This window comes from Dama dama, chromosome 14, assembly GCF_033118175.1.
Source record: "Dama dama isolate Ldn47 chromosome 14, ASM3311817v1, whole genome shotgun sequence".
Lineage (NCBI taxonomy): Eukaryota > Metazoa > Chordata > Mammalia > Artiodactyla > Cervidae > Dama > Dama dama.
The window spans coordinates 45,245,555-45,258,601 of NC_083694.1; positions in this window are offsets into that span (position 1 = coordinate 45,245,555).

Here is a 13,047-nt window from a genome sequence, read left to right on the forward strand (position 1 = left end):
ATTCTTAAAGAGATGGGAATAGCAGACCACCTGACCTGCCTCCTGAAAATCTGTATGCAGGTCAAGAAGCAACAGTTAGAACTGGCCATGGAACAACAGACTGGGTCAAAACTGGGAAAGGAGTAAATCAAGGCTGTGTATTGTTAAAGTCTCGCAGAAGTCCCAAACTGAAAAAACTTATGTAACTCTATTTTCTCCCTTAAATAGAACTTCTGAAAAATGAAATATAAGTCTTGTATCAAACAGTACAGAAAATTTGAGTTATACCTCTACGAATGATCAGAGTGAATATCTAAGTTATCATCATACAAGTTGTAAGAAATAGAATGTTGTAGACAATCTAGAGGCTTCCTCACACTCCCTCTCAATCACCATCTCATTTCTTTTAAATCTTCCCCAAGATGACTACTGTCATCACTACTAACACCATAAAGAATTTTTCCAGTTTTGAACTTTATATAAAAAAAAAGTATGAGGCAGTCTTCTGTGTTTTGCTTCTGTTTTTCAACACCATGTCTGTGAGATTCATTCATTTGTTGGATGAATCCTGTTTATTCAGATTCTCTGCTATATAGTATTCCACTGTTGATTTATTTGTTCATTCCAAAATCAATAATCTTTTGGATCATTTCCATTTAGGGATTATTGTGACAAATGTTATTGTGAACACTCTTGTAGCTGTCTCTTCCTAAGCATGCGAATGTGTTTCTGTTGTTCACATACTCAGGAGAGGAATTGTTAGATTATCAGATGCGTGTGTGCTCAGTCACGCAGTTGTGTCCAACTCTTTGTGCACTGATGGACTGTAGCCTGCCAGGCTCCTCTCTCCATGGGATTTTCCAGGCAAGAATAGTGAATTGGGTTGTCATTTTCTACTCCAGGCATCTTCCTAACCCAGGGCTCAAACCCATGCCTCCTGTGTTGGCAGGGGATTCTTCACCACTGTGCCACCTGGGAAGACCAGATTATCAGATATGTTTAACTTAATAATGCCAAAGAGCTTTCTAAAGTGTCTAAACTAGCTTTCACTCTCACCAGCACTGTATGACAGTTTGAGTTGATACAGTTAGATACTTTAATTTTCATTTTTCTGATGGTAAGACGTAATATCACATCATGGTTTTAATTTTCATTTAGCTCGTAACTGCTGAAATTGAATCTTTAGAATTTTTTAAATGGAATATCTAGTCAAGTCACTTGTATCTTTTTTATTGGGTTATTTATCTTTATTTTTGTATGATTTGTCAGCATTATCTGTATTTTTTGTGATTTATTTCACTCTTAACATTACCTTTTGATGAAGAGAAGATCTTAACTTTGATATAGTCCGTTTTTATTTATTCTTTTTATATTGAATGAATTTGTGTTTTATTAATAAAAATTCTGTATCCTATTCATTAACATATCCTAACAATGGTTTCCAAAGTTATATTATTTCATCTTTTACATTTAGGTCCATTATTCATCTGAAATTTACTTTTTTGTGTGGCATGACATAAAAGTTTGCTTTTTTTCATATATAAATCCAATTGGCCTAACATCATTTACAAAAACACTTGCTTTCTCCCTTTGTACTTCACCACCACCTTTTCTGTCAATCAGGTATCCATATATTTATAATCTGTTTCTGGACTCTACTCTATTTAACTGGGCTATTTTTTCATCCTTGAGTCAAAGCACCACACTGTCTTCAGCCCTGTAACTTATTAAGTCATGGTACCTAATTTAATTATATAATTTATACAAATGTAATGTCATTTAACTGTTAGTAAAGCAATTTCTCTATTTTTTATTCTTCAAGAATGTCTTGACTATCCTCATTTTTGTTTTTATTCTTTAAACTACTAAAAAAGGTTTTAAAATCTGTCAAGGTGATTATAAACTTTTGAATTCCTCTTTGTAATTCTGTTCATTTTGCTTTAAAAATATTTAAACATACATCAGTAAGTGCTTACACTCCAACCATAAGCTGATGTTTTTCTTGAAATGAAATGTCTGTGTATCTCCTACAATGTGTTCTGCCTTAAAGTTTACTTTGCTTGATATTAATATAGTTATACAAGATTTATTTTGTTAATATTGCATGGTATATGTTCTTTAACGTTTTTATTTCAAGCTTTCTGTATTCTTATTTATTTTTATGACTTTTATAGGCATCATGTTGCTATTTTTATAAAAGCATGCAGTCCATTTACATTTCATGTAATTTAGACATCTGGTTTTTAAATGAAACATTTTAACATTACTTTCTATTTGTCCTGACTATGTTTCTTGTTCTCTCTTTTTGTCTTTCTTTGGATTTATGAAACAGTTTCATCTCATTTCTTTCCACCTCTCCCTTTTTGTTTAGTTGTCAAAAACCCTTTTACTATTCTTCTAATAGATACCTTAGAGGTTACAGTTTGCATTATTAACTTATTAAAGTGTAACATCACTTGGCAATTTAATCTCTTCTTGGACAATGCAAGGATTTTAGAATACTTTAACATTTGTCATTTTCCTAACATATACTATTGTTTCTATGTATTTTAATTTTATGTTTACATTTTTATCCTTTAATTAAAGTCTGCTAAACATGGGTTACCTGATATTTATTTGTTTGTAAATAGTTCACTTTCATTCTTGAAAATATTTGCATTGCACATAGAATTAGATCGACAGTTATTTTCTTTCAGCACTTTGAATGAATATGTCTTTGCATTGTCTTCTCTGTATGATTGTTTCTGTTGTGATATGAGTTGTAAGTCTAATTTTGCTCTTTCGAATGGAATGTGCTTCTTATCTCTGACTGTTTTTGAGATTTTATTCTTTGTCTGCAGATGATAGCAGTCTTTATCTTGTTGCATCTGTGTGTGGTTTCATTTTTATTTATTCTTCTGCAGGTGTATAGGGCTTCTTGGATAAATGTTGCTGTTTAGTCTCTAAGTCACATTCAGCTCTTTTGTGACCCCATGGACTGTAGTCCGCCAAGCTCCTCTGTCCATGAGATTTCCCAGGCAAGAATACTGGAGTGGGTTGCCATTTCCCTCTCCAAGGAGTCTTCCCAACCCAGGAATCAAACCCACACCTCCTGCATTGGTACACTCCTACCACTGAGTCACCAGTGAAGCCCTCTTGGAAATATATCTTTATGTATTTTATTAGTCCTAGAAAATTCCTAGACTGTCTTTTCTCCTGTATGCTGTCTTTCTTCTTTTTCTGGGACTGCAATTTCAAATAAATTCTCTGGACTTTTCTTATGTTTCTTAGTGTCTCTTTTGCCTTGGGCTTCCCTGGTGGCTCAGATGGTAAAGAATCTGCCTGCAACGCGGGAGACCTGGCTTCAGTCCCTGGGTTGGGAAGATCCCCTGGAGGAGGGCATGGCAACCCACTCCGGTATTCTTGCCTGGAGAATCCCCATGGATAGAGGAACCTGGAGGTCTACAATCCATAGGGTCACAGACAGTCGGACACAATTGAGCAACTAAGCACATTGTCACTGTTTATATTTCATCCTGGATGTTTTTCTTATGATGAATAGTCCAAAGCTCTAGTTCTCTTTCCAAGTGTTTTTAACCTATTGTTATATCTGCCCATCTGTCCATTGAGCTTTGAATATCAATCATTGTATTTTTCCATTTCTACTTTATACTTTCTTATGATCTTTATTTCACTGCCAAATTTTCAATTTTGTCATTTTATATTTTTAAATATAATAATTATGGTCCTTTTAAACTCAGCATCTGATGTTTCCATTTTCTGGTCCCTCTATAGGTCTATTATTTAATATCTGTTATGTCTCTTGGTTTTCATTAGTGTTGTCTAGACTTCTCTATCTGGTTATTTTTTTATCTAAAAGTTGGCAGTTGTGTCCAAAAACACTATAGACATAGCTTATGGCTTCAGTAATGTTAACTTCCCCTCATGTCCCACTCTTTGTGACCCCATAGACTGCAACATGCTAGGCTTCCCTGTCTTTCACTATCTTCCAGAGTTTGCTCAGACTTATGTCCATTGAGTCGGTGATGCCAACCAATCATCTTACTCTCTGTCACTCTCTTTTCCTCCTGCCCTCAATCTTTGCTAGCATCAGAGTCTTTTCCAATGAGTCTGCTTTTCACATCAGGTGGCCAAAGCATTGGAGCTCCAGCTTTAGCATCAGTTCTTCCAACGAGTATTCAGGATTAATTTCCTTTAGTATTGCCTCGTTTGATCTCCTTTCTGCATTTTCTCCAGAGAAGTATACTGCTTCTTTTTTAAAATTTAGTTTTTATTTTATATTGGCATATAGTTGGTTTACAATGTTGTGTTAGTTTCAAGTGTACTAGATGCACACTGCTTCTGATAAGCCGTTCAGGACCCTGGCAATAGGATTTATCGCAGTCCAATTTCAGAGACTTAAGATAATGTGAAAGCAAGGTTTGGTCCTTGAGAGAAATAATGTATTTACCACCCCTCCTTCTTTTACTGCTAGCATGTGTCTCTACTGGAGAAGGAAATGGCAACGCACTCCAGCATTCTTGGCTGGAGAATTCCACGGACAGAGGAGCCTGGCAGGCTACAGTTCAAGTGATTGCAAATCGGACACAGCTTAGCACTCTCTTTCTCTCTGTGTCTCTACAGAGGCTCCACACTAAGTACATGGATTTACCAGGGCTCCCGACATTGGACCCTCAGCTGCAGTATTTGTCCCTCTAGTTCTGTGTGCCTCTTAACTATGTTGTACAACTCCTTAGCTTCTCAGCTAATTTCTTCCAAATCAGCCGCCACCTCCTGGGGAAAAGGAATTCTAAATTCCAGGGTTACATTTGTGGGTTTCTTTCCTCTCCTAGATTTTAGCTCCATAATTCCTTACTGCATTGTTAGCTTAAAATTTTCTGTTCATATTTTCTCAGTTCTTCTATTTATTTTTAGCAAGAAAAATTAGATCTAGTTTCCAAACTCATTATACAAAGAGGAAATCCCTATTTAACTTTCTTTAAGCCAACATTGATCAAACATACTTAACACAAACACAATTTTTCATGCAAAATTTAAGACACTTGGTGAATACAGTTTTGGGAATTGATAACATAATTAATCTAGCACATTGGTATACATCCTGTATGGTATTTTTGTATTCAAATGATTCCAAAATATCACATTTACCATTTTACATTGACAATATCACATTTACCAATGTTTTCAGAGAAATCATTGAGTATTATGAACACTACTTATTGTTTTCTTAATGAATCAAGGTCATAATTATTTTTATACTGCTATTCACATTTGAATAATGATATATATCTATATTTATATTTTCACCTCTAACTATTGAGTTATATTTTATTCACCATTCATCTGCAGATAAAATACTAAATATTATTTCTTTTATTCAATGGAACAAGGTCATGATCATCAGCATTAGTTATTACAATTTTCATATGGTAATTTTTCAGAGGTTGCCATGGCTTATTCATCCTCAGTATTGAGCACCTGATATGTACTGGAATTATCCTAAGGGTTTTCTTCTACTTATTCCATCCCCCAAAGGGCCAGTGCAACAAGTGCTAATTTTACACCTGATTTTCAGGTATAAGATATTGAGTACAGAAAGATCTGGTAGCATGCCAGGCCACACACCTGGGGGAGGAGAGCAGCAGGTGTCCACCCATCATTAATTGCTCACACTGGATTCATAAAAAACTTACTACTTGGCATGAATGGGCCAAAAGAACCCATCATTTGTGTTTTTTAAATGACTAACTTTCATTTTCTCACCTCTCATTTTGCATATCCATCATTGAATCTCTAAATTACACATGCTTACCCAGTCCCAGACATCACTAGTGGTAAAGAATTCGCCTACCAATGCAGGAGAAATAAGAGTCGCAGATTCGATCCCTGGGTAGGGGAGTTCCACTGGAGAAGGAAATGGCAACCCACTCCATGGGTGGGAATTTTCCATGCCTGGAACGTTTCAAGAACAGAGGAGCCTCACTGGCTACCGTCCATGGGGTCGCAAAGAGTCAGACATGATTGAGTGAGAGGACACACACGCACACACACACACACACACACACACACACACACACACACACACCCTGTGTGTCTGCTTTGTACCACAGACAGTGAGAGTAAACGTGTTTTGATGAGGGTGGAAGGTGCATCCTGTGATGAAAACACAGACTTTTTCTGCCTAAACATCTGCTTCAGCTGCTCACAAGGCGATTCTTTGTTTTTATTTTGCTTACTGTCTCATTTTTTAGTATAACAATTGTTATGTTGATTACATTAAAAAGCAGAAGACTGAAAGATTTGTTCTTTATTTTGTTTAGCACATCTGCAAACGTATTTCATGAAATCTCTCCATTTTGACAAGATCCCACAGCAAAAACTCTTGATAAAAAAAGACAGGTTCCAGTTCAGTAGAAATACTGGCTTTGGCACTGCTCAGCAGCAATCTACCTGCTTTCTGGTGTTTCAGTACTGATTCCCAAGAACTGGCAGTTTGAACGTGGGGTAGAAGGCACTTGGGGAGCATCATTCTGGGAATTGCACGTTGGTGTTTCACACTTGAGTATTAACTGTATGTGGACAATGCCCTGGGAATACAGAAATATAAAGGGGTGCTATCTCAACTATCCCCTACAGAAAACTTCAGACCAGACACACAGCTGGGTAAGTGTCCACTGCAGCTTTGCTTGTAAGAGTAAAAACTAGACAGGCTCATACATCCACTGGGGGTGAAACAAAATAAACCTTAGCATACAAAAGATGAGATTTTTCACGTCATTAAAAATGAATTAAAATAGATTGGTATGTAAGTCACAGGTAAATCTTTTAAAAAGAATGCTGAATGAAAATAGTTAATTGAAGAAAAACATATATAAATATAAGTGAATTATATATAATAGATATATATAATTCATTCAGATTTTTCTGTAAGATATTACAAAGTCCTTGAGGAAGGTCAGTTTTGCTCACTGAAGTTCATCTTTCAGAACCTTACTTTCTCATGTAGACCATGACTGTATGAATCCAGGGTCTCTAAATGAGGTAATGAATAGTGTAAGTATTTTAAAGCTACATTTTCTTGTTTCACATAATCATTGTCACTACTTCCTAAAAACACAATGGCAGGGCAATGGGTTAAAAATGATAAAAGAGGATGTATGTGCACACATATGTGCATGTGTGTGCATGTATGTGTATGTGTGTGTTATAATTCCCAGATCTATAGTGTGTTATTAGTCTGTTTAGACTGCATTAATGAAATATCATAGACTGGGTAAACAACTGACATGTATTTTCTCACAATTCTGGAGGCTGGAAGTACCAGATCAAGGGGCTAGCGTATTTGGTTTCTAGTGAGGGCTCTCTTCCTGACTTGTGGATAACTGCCTTCTCGCAGGGTCTTCACATGACCTTTTCTCGGTTCATAGACATGGGGAGAACTCTCTGGTGTTTCTTCTCACAAGGTCATTATTCCTAGTAGATCAGAGCCCAACCCTTCTAACTCCATTTAACCTTAATTACTTTCTCAGAGGCATCCCTTCAACGATAGCCATACTTGAGCTTAGGACTTCAAATATGAATTTTGGTAGGACACACTGAGTCTATACACAGAAGACTAACTTCGATTCATTCAAAAGCAGAAACTCAAGTCTTTGGTTAGTGAAACTGTAGATGTCAAGAAGGAGAACAGAAGGAGATGATAGAAAAACAATTAGAGGAGAAAGTCTTTATCAGAAGCACAGAGGTGGGAATGTAGTCTTCCAAGGAAGATGCTGTCAGGAGTGGCCTTCTGCTTAATCAGAGAGCTTGCTCGTAGAGCAGCATTAACCCCTCCACATACATCACACAGAAGTTAGCAAATAATATAAAGTCTCCAGCACCTCATCAGAGAAGACAAAGTCCATAGAAAATGCAAGAATAGAGCTTTTCTTGGCAATCTTTTTTGTCTGGGTACAAAGCAAGATGCACTTGGCAGGTGCCAGTAGAGATGAGAACTATTATTCCTACTCACCTGCCAAGACCCAAGAGACTCATTTTTTAAAGGTTTTCCTGAAGGCATCCATTTTTACCCCTATAATTTTTAGGCTCTGTCATGGTAGTTTATGAGAGTAATTATGTTCATCCTTTATTTGGCTAAAACTAATGAACCAGTGGTAAACAACTCAGCATTTTCTCCCCTGTTGAATAATGAATATTAATTTACCTGTCAAAAGGGGACTGGCACTCACTACCAACCTTGGCACTGACTTCTTTGTATGCCAAAGCATCAGAGGACTACCAGTTTTTGAAAGGAAAGTAGGTTCAGATGTTCTCCCAGAGCTTAAATTGGTGATGGAACCAATTTGTGGACTCAGCCACACAGGCTACCAGGGACTGAGTTTTGGCTCCAAACACCTGATTGGAGCTGGAATCTTTTGATGGCATCATAGCCTGTCATCCAGCTTCTCAGCAGTTGATTTGAAAATGCCTGTGCTCGGGAAATACATCAGCAGCAAGCATCAGGAACGTGGCCAAGGGCAGTCTCAGTGCCATCTTTGGTGACATATGGTGGTATCTGCGTTGCTGATGGTGCCAACATATGGACATTTGGGTTCTCCTCTTGGGAGGAGGGGCTGATGTGTTTAGCTCCATGGACTGGGTTTCTGCATAAACACTGCTGTGCTTCGCCTAGCATTCAGAGTTGGCTTTGCTCTGAGCATTCTTTGGAAAGCATTTATTAAAACTATCTTTCCAGATGAGCAATAGATAGTCTGATCTGGCCAAAAGGAGGCAGCAAAACAGACAAATTTCATGGCAGTTTGTATTTCTGTAGAACTTCAGGAAAAAAACAACAAAACGATCTCTTAAATATAAAAGAGATGACTTGCAGGAAATAGTAGGAAGTTAAATTATCTCATATTATGAGGCAGATATTTTTAATCTAAATTAATCTGGAGTTAATGAGAATGTGCATGGAATTTGATAAATTATTAACTTTACTGCTCTCACGAGGGAAGACTTACTCCCCACAACCTCCAATTCAGCCAAAACGTCAAAGAACCAAGTGGAATCAAACAAGACAGTTTGACACCTCACTTCTTGTCTTGTCCTTGTCAGACCTTGTCTGACACAGGGTCTTCCATTGAGAATCACTGCTTTGGTCCAATCTTTCTTTCTTTTTAAACTAAGGGGAAAACAAAGGCCATAAAGCATTTATGAGTTAGACTTGACCTATCCCTCATTTATCCCTCATTACCAGATGAAAGCAGTATATAACTATGGCAGGGCAGTATGTCTGCTAACTGTCCAGTGACCAAGGCCCACAGGTGAACAAAGACACTCCCATTAGGGAGGGCATTTCAAGGACTTAGAGATGCTTTCTGGGCTTCCCTGGTGGATCTGCAGTAAAGAATCCGCCTGCAACACAAGAGACATGAGCTCTGTCCCTGACTCAGGAAGATCCTCTGGAGAAGGAAATGGCAACCCACTCCAATGTTCTTGCCTGGGAAATCCCATGGACAGTGGGGCCAGGTGGGCTACAGTCCATGGGGTCGCAAAGAGTCAGACACAAGTTAGTGACTAAACAACAATAAGAGATGCCTTCCGGTAGCTTTGGACAAAGACCAAAGTTAGATTCTTTACTCTCCAGAAAGTGACAGCCATCCCAATAATTCCAGTATTTTACTGAGCAATTAACCCAATTGAGGTTCAAGAGCAAGACAACAGGTTTAAAGGGTCTTCGGTGCATGCTGCGAAGTTGAACCCTTATCCTGAGAGCAGCAGATAACTAATTCTCCAGATGTTCAAACAGGGCTAGATATGGGCCCTGGGAAATTGATTAAAGTGGCATGGAGGTGGATGAATTTGGGAGTGGGGTGCACAGGAGCAGACGAGAAGAAAGAAAGCAAAAGTAAAAACATCTGATGATATGTCTCTTAATCTCTGTTGGTGTTCAGTTGCTAAGTCATGTTCAAATCTTTGTGACCCCATGGACTGCAGCATGCTGGGCTTCCCTGTCTTTCACTATCTCCCAGAGTTTGCTCAAACTCATGTCCATTGAGTCTGTGATCCATTTAAGTATTTCAGTCCCTGACGTCCCCTTCTCCTCCTGCCCTCAGTCTTTCCCAACATCGGGGTCTTTTCTAGTGAATCAGATCTCTGCATCAGGTGGCCAATGTATTGGAAGCCAATACATTGTAATTGTATTGGAATTGTAAATGGAAGCTGAAGCCAATGGAGCTTCAGCTTAAGCATGAGTCCTTCCAGTGAATATTCAGGGTTGATTTCCTTTAGAATTGACTGGTTTGATCTCTTTGTTGTCCAAGAGACTCTCAAGAGTCTTCTCCAGCACCAGTTTGAAAGTATCAATTCTTCAGCACTCAGCCTTCTTTATGGTCTAACTCTCACATCTGTAAATGACTACTAGGAAAACCATAGCTCTGACTCTACAGACCTTTGTTGGCAAAGTGATATCTCTGTTTTTTAATACACTGTCTAGGTTTGTCATAGCTTTTCTTTCAAGGAGCTAGTGTCTTTTAATTCCATGGCTGCCATCACCATCCACAGTGATTTTGGAGCCCTAGAAAATAAAATCTGTCACTGCTTCCAGTTTTTCCCCATGTATTTGCCATGAAGTGATGGAATCAGATGCCATGATCTCAGTTTTTTGAATGTTAAGTTTTAAGCCAGCTTTTTGACTCTCCTTTTCCCCTTCATCAAAAGGTTCTTTAGTTTCTTTTCACTTTCTGCCATTAGAGTGGTATCTGTTAATCTCTGAGACAACCAAATTCATCCTCTGGGAATGAGAACTTTGTCTCTGAAGTCCAAACCAGCTTCAGAATTGATCAGAACAGAAAGCACATTTGCTTTTTCCACTTGACGTATTGAAAGCAGAATTTAAATTTCAAGGGGGGAAAAAAAAACCCAAAATATGGAGAAATTGACCAGGTTTGCTATTTAAGCAGGTTGGATGTTCAGGGTGAGTACATATATAGTACAGAGGGATCATGGGTGAGTGAGTTCTGATTCATTAAGCACAGCAGAATGTGAGATGGAGGAATGATGCACAAGAAGGGAGTGTGTGAATAGAAGCTGTGATGAGCTGAGTACAATGCTCCCAAGCTAAACACAGGGGTGGGAGGCAGAAAGGATGGTCAGAGGGAGGGAAAAGTCCCTACTCTGTGCCATGACACTTGTCACAGGGAACCTCTAGGTCACCCGAGTTCTCCCAGATAATAATGACTTCTTTTCCCTTCCATTCAGAATAATTTCAAGACCTGCATGTCTTTCTGAATTTTCATTGAGAAATCCACTTATTTTAGCAATAATCTTTTAACAGCATTCCTATTAACCATAAGAGGAGAGATAAGAAAGTCTTACTCAGTGATCAATGCAATGAAATAGAGGAAAACAATAGAATGGGAAAGACTAGAGATCTCTTCAAGAAAATTAGAGATACCAAGGGAACATTTCATGCAAAGATGAGCTCAATAAAGAACAGAAATGTTAGGGACCTAACAGAAGCAGAAGATATTAAGAAGAGGTGGCAAGAATACACAGAAGAACTGTACAAAAAAGATCTTCACGACCCAGATAATCACGATGGTATGATCACTCACCTAGAGCCAGACATCCTGGAATGTGAAGTCAAGTAGGCCTTAGGAAGCATCATATGAACAAAGCTAGTGGAGGTGATGGAATTCCAGTTGAGCTATTTCAAATCCTAAAAAATGATGCTGTGAAAGTGGTGCACTCAATATGCCAGCAAATTTGGAAAACTCAACAGTGGTCACAGAACTGGAAAAGTCAGTTTTTATTCCAGTCCCAAAGAAAGGCAATGCCAAGGAATGCTCAAACTACCACACAATTGCACTCATCTCACACGCTAGTAAAGTAATGCTTAAAATTCTCCAAGCCAGGCTTCAGCAATATGTGAACCATGAACTTCCAGATGTTCAAGTTGGTTTTAGAAAAGGTATAAGAACCAGAGATCAAATTGCCAACATGTGTTGGATCGTCGAAAAAGCAAGAGAGCTCCAGAAAAAAACATCTGTTTCTGCTTTACTGACTATGCCAAAGCCTTTGACTGTGTGGATCACAATGAACTGTGGAAAATTCTGAAAGAGGTGGGAATACCAGACCACCTGACCTGCCTCTTGAAAAACCTGTATGCAGGTCAGGAAGCAACAGTTAGAACTGGACATGGAACAACAGACTGGTTCCAAATAAGAAAAGGAGTTTGTCAAGGCTGTATATTGTCACCCTGCTTATTTAACTTATATGCAGAGTACATCATGAGAAACACTGGGCTGGAAGAAGCACAAGCTGGAATCAAGATTGCCGGGAGAAATATCAATAACCTCAGATATGCAGATGACACCACCCTTATGGCAGAAAGTGAAGAAGAACTAAAGAGCCTCTTGATGAAAGTGAAAGAGGAGAGTGAAAAAGTTGGCTTAAAGCTCAACATTAAGATAACTAAGATCATAGCATCTGATCCAATCACTTCATGGCAAATAGATGAGGAAACAGTGGAAACAGTGGCTGACTTTATTTTTCTGGGCTCCTTAATCACTGCAGATGGTGATTGCAACCATGAAATTAAAAGATGCTTACTCCTTGGAAGGAAAGTTATAACCAACCTAGACAGTGTATTAAAATGCAAAGACATTACTTTGTCAACAAAGGTCCGTCTAGTCAAGACTATGGTTTTTCCAGTGGTCATGTATGGATGTGAGAGTTGGACTATAAAGAAAGCTGAGAGCTGAAGAAGAATTGATGCTTTTGAACTGTGGTGTTGGAGAAGGCTCTTGAGAGTCCCTTGGACTGTGAGGAGATCCAACCAGTCCATCCTAAAGGAGATCAGTCCTGGGTGTTCATTGGAAGGACTGATGCAGAAGCCGAAACTCCAATACTTTGGCCACCTGATGTGAAGAGCTGACTCATTTGATAAGACCCTGATGCTGGGAAAGATTGAGGGCAGGAGGTGAAGGGGACAACAGAAGATGAGATGGTTGGATGGCATCACCGACTCAATGGACATGGGTTTGGGTAGACTCCGGGAGCTGGGATAGACAGGGAAGCCTGGCA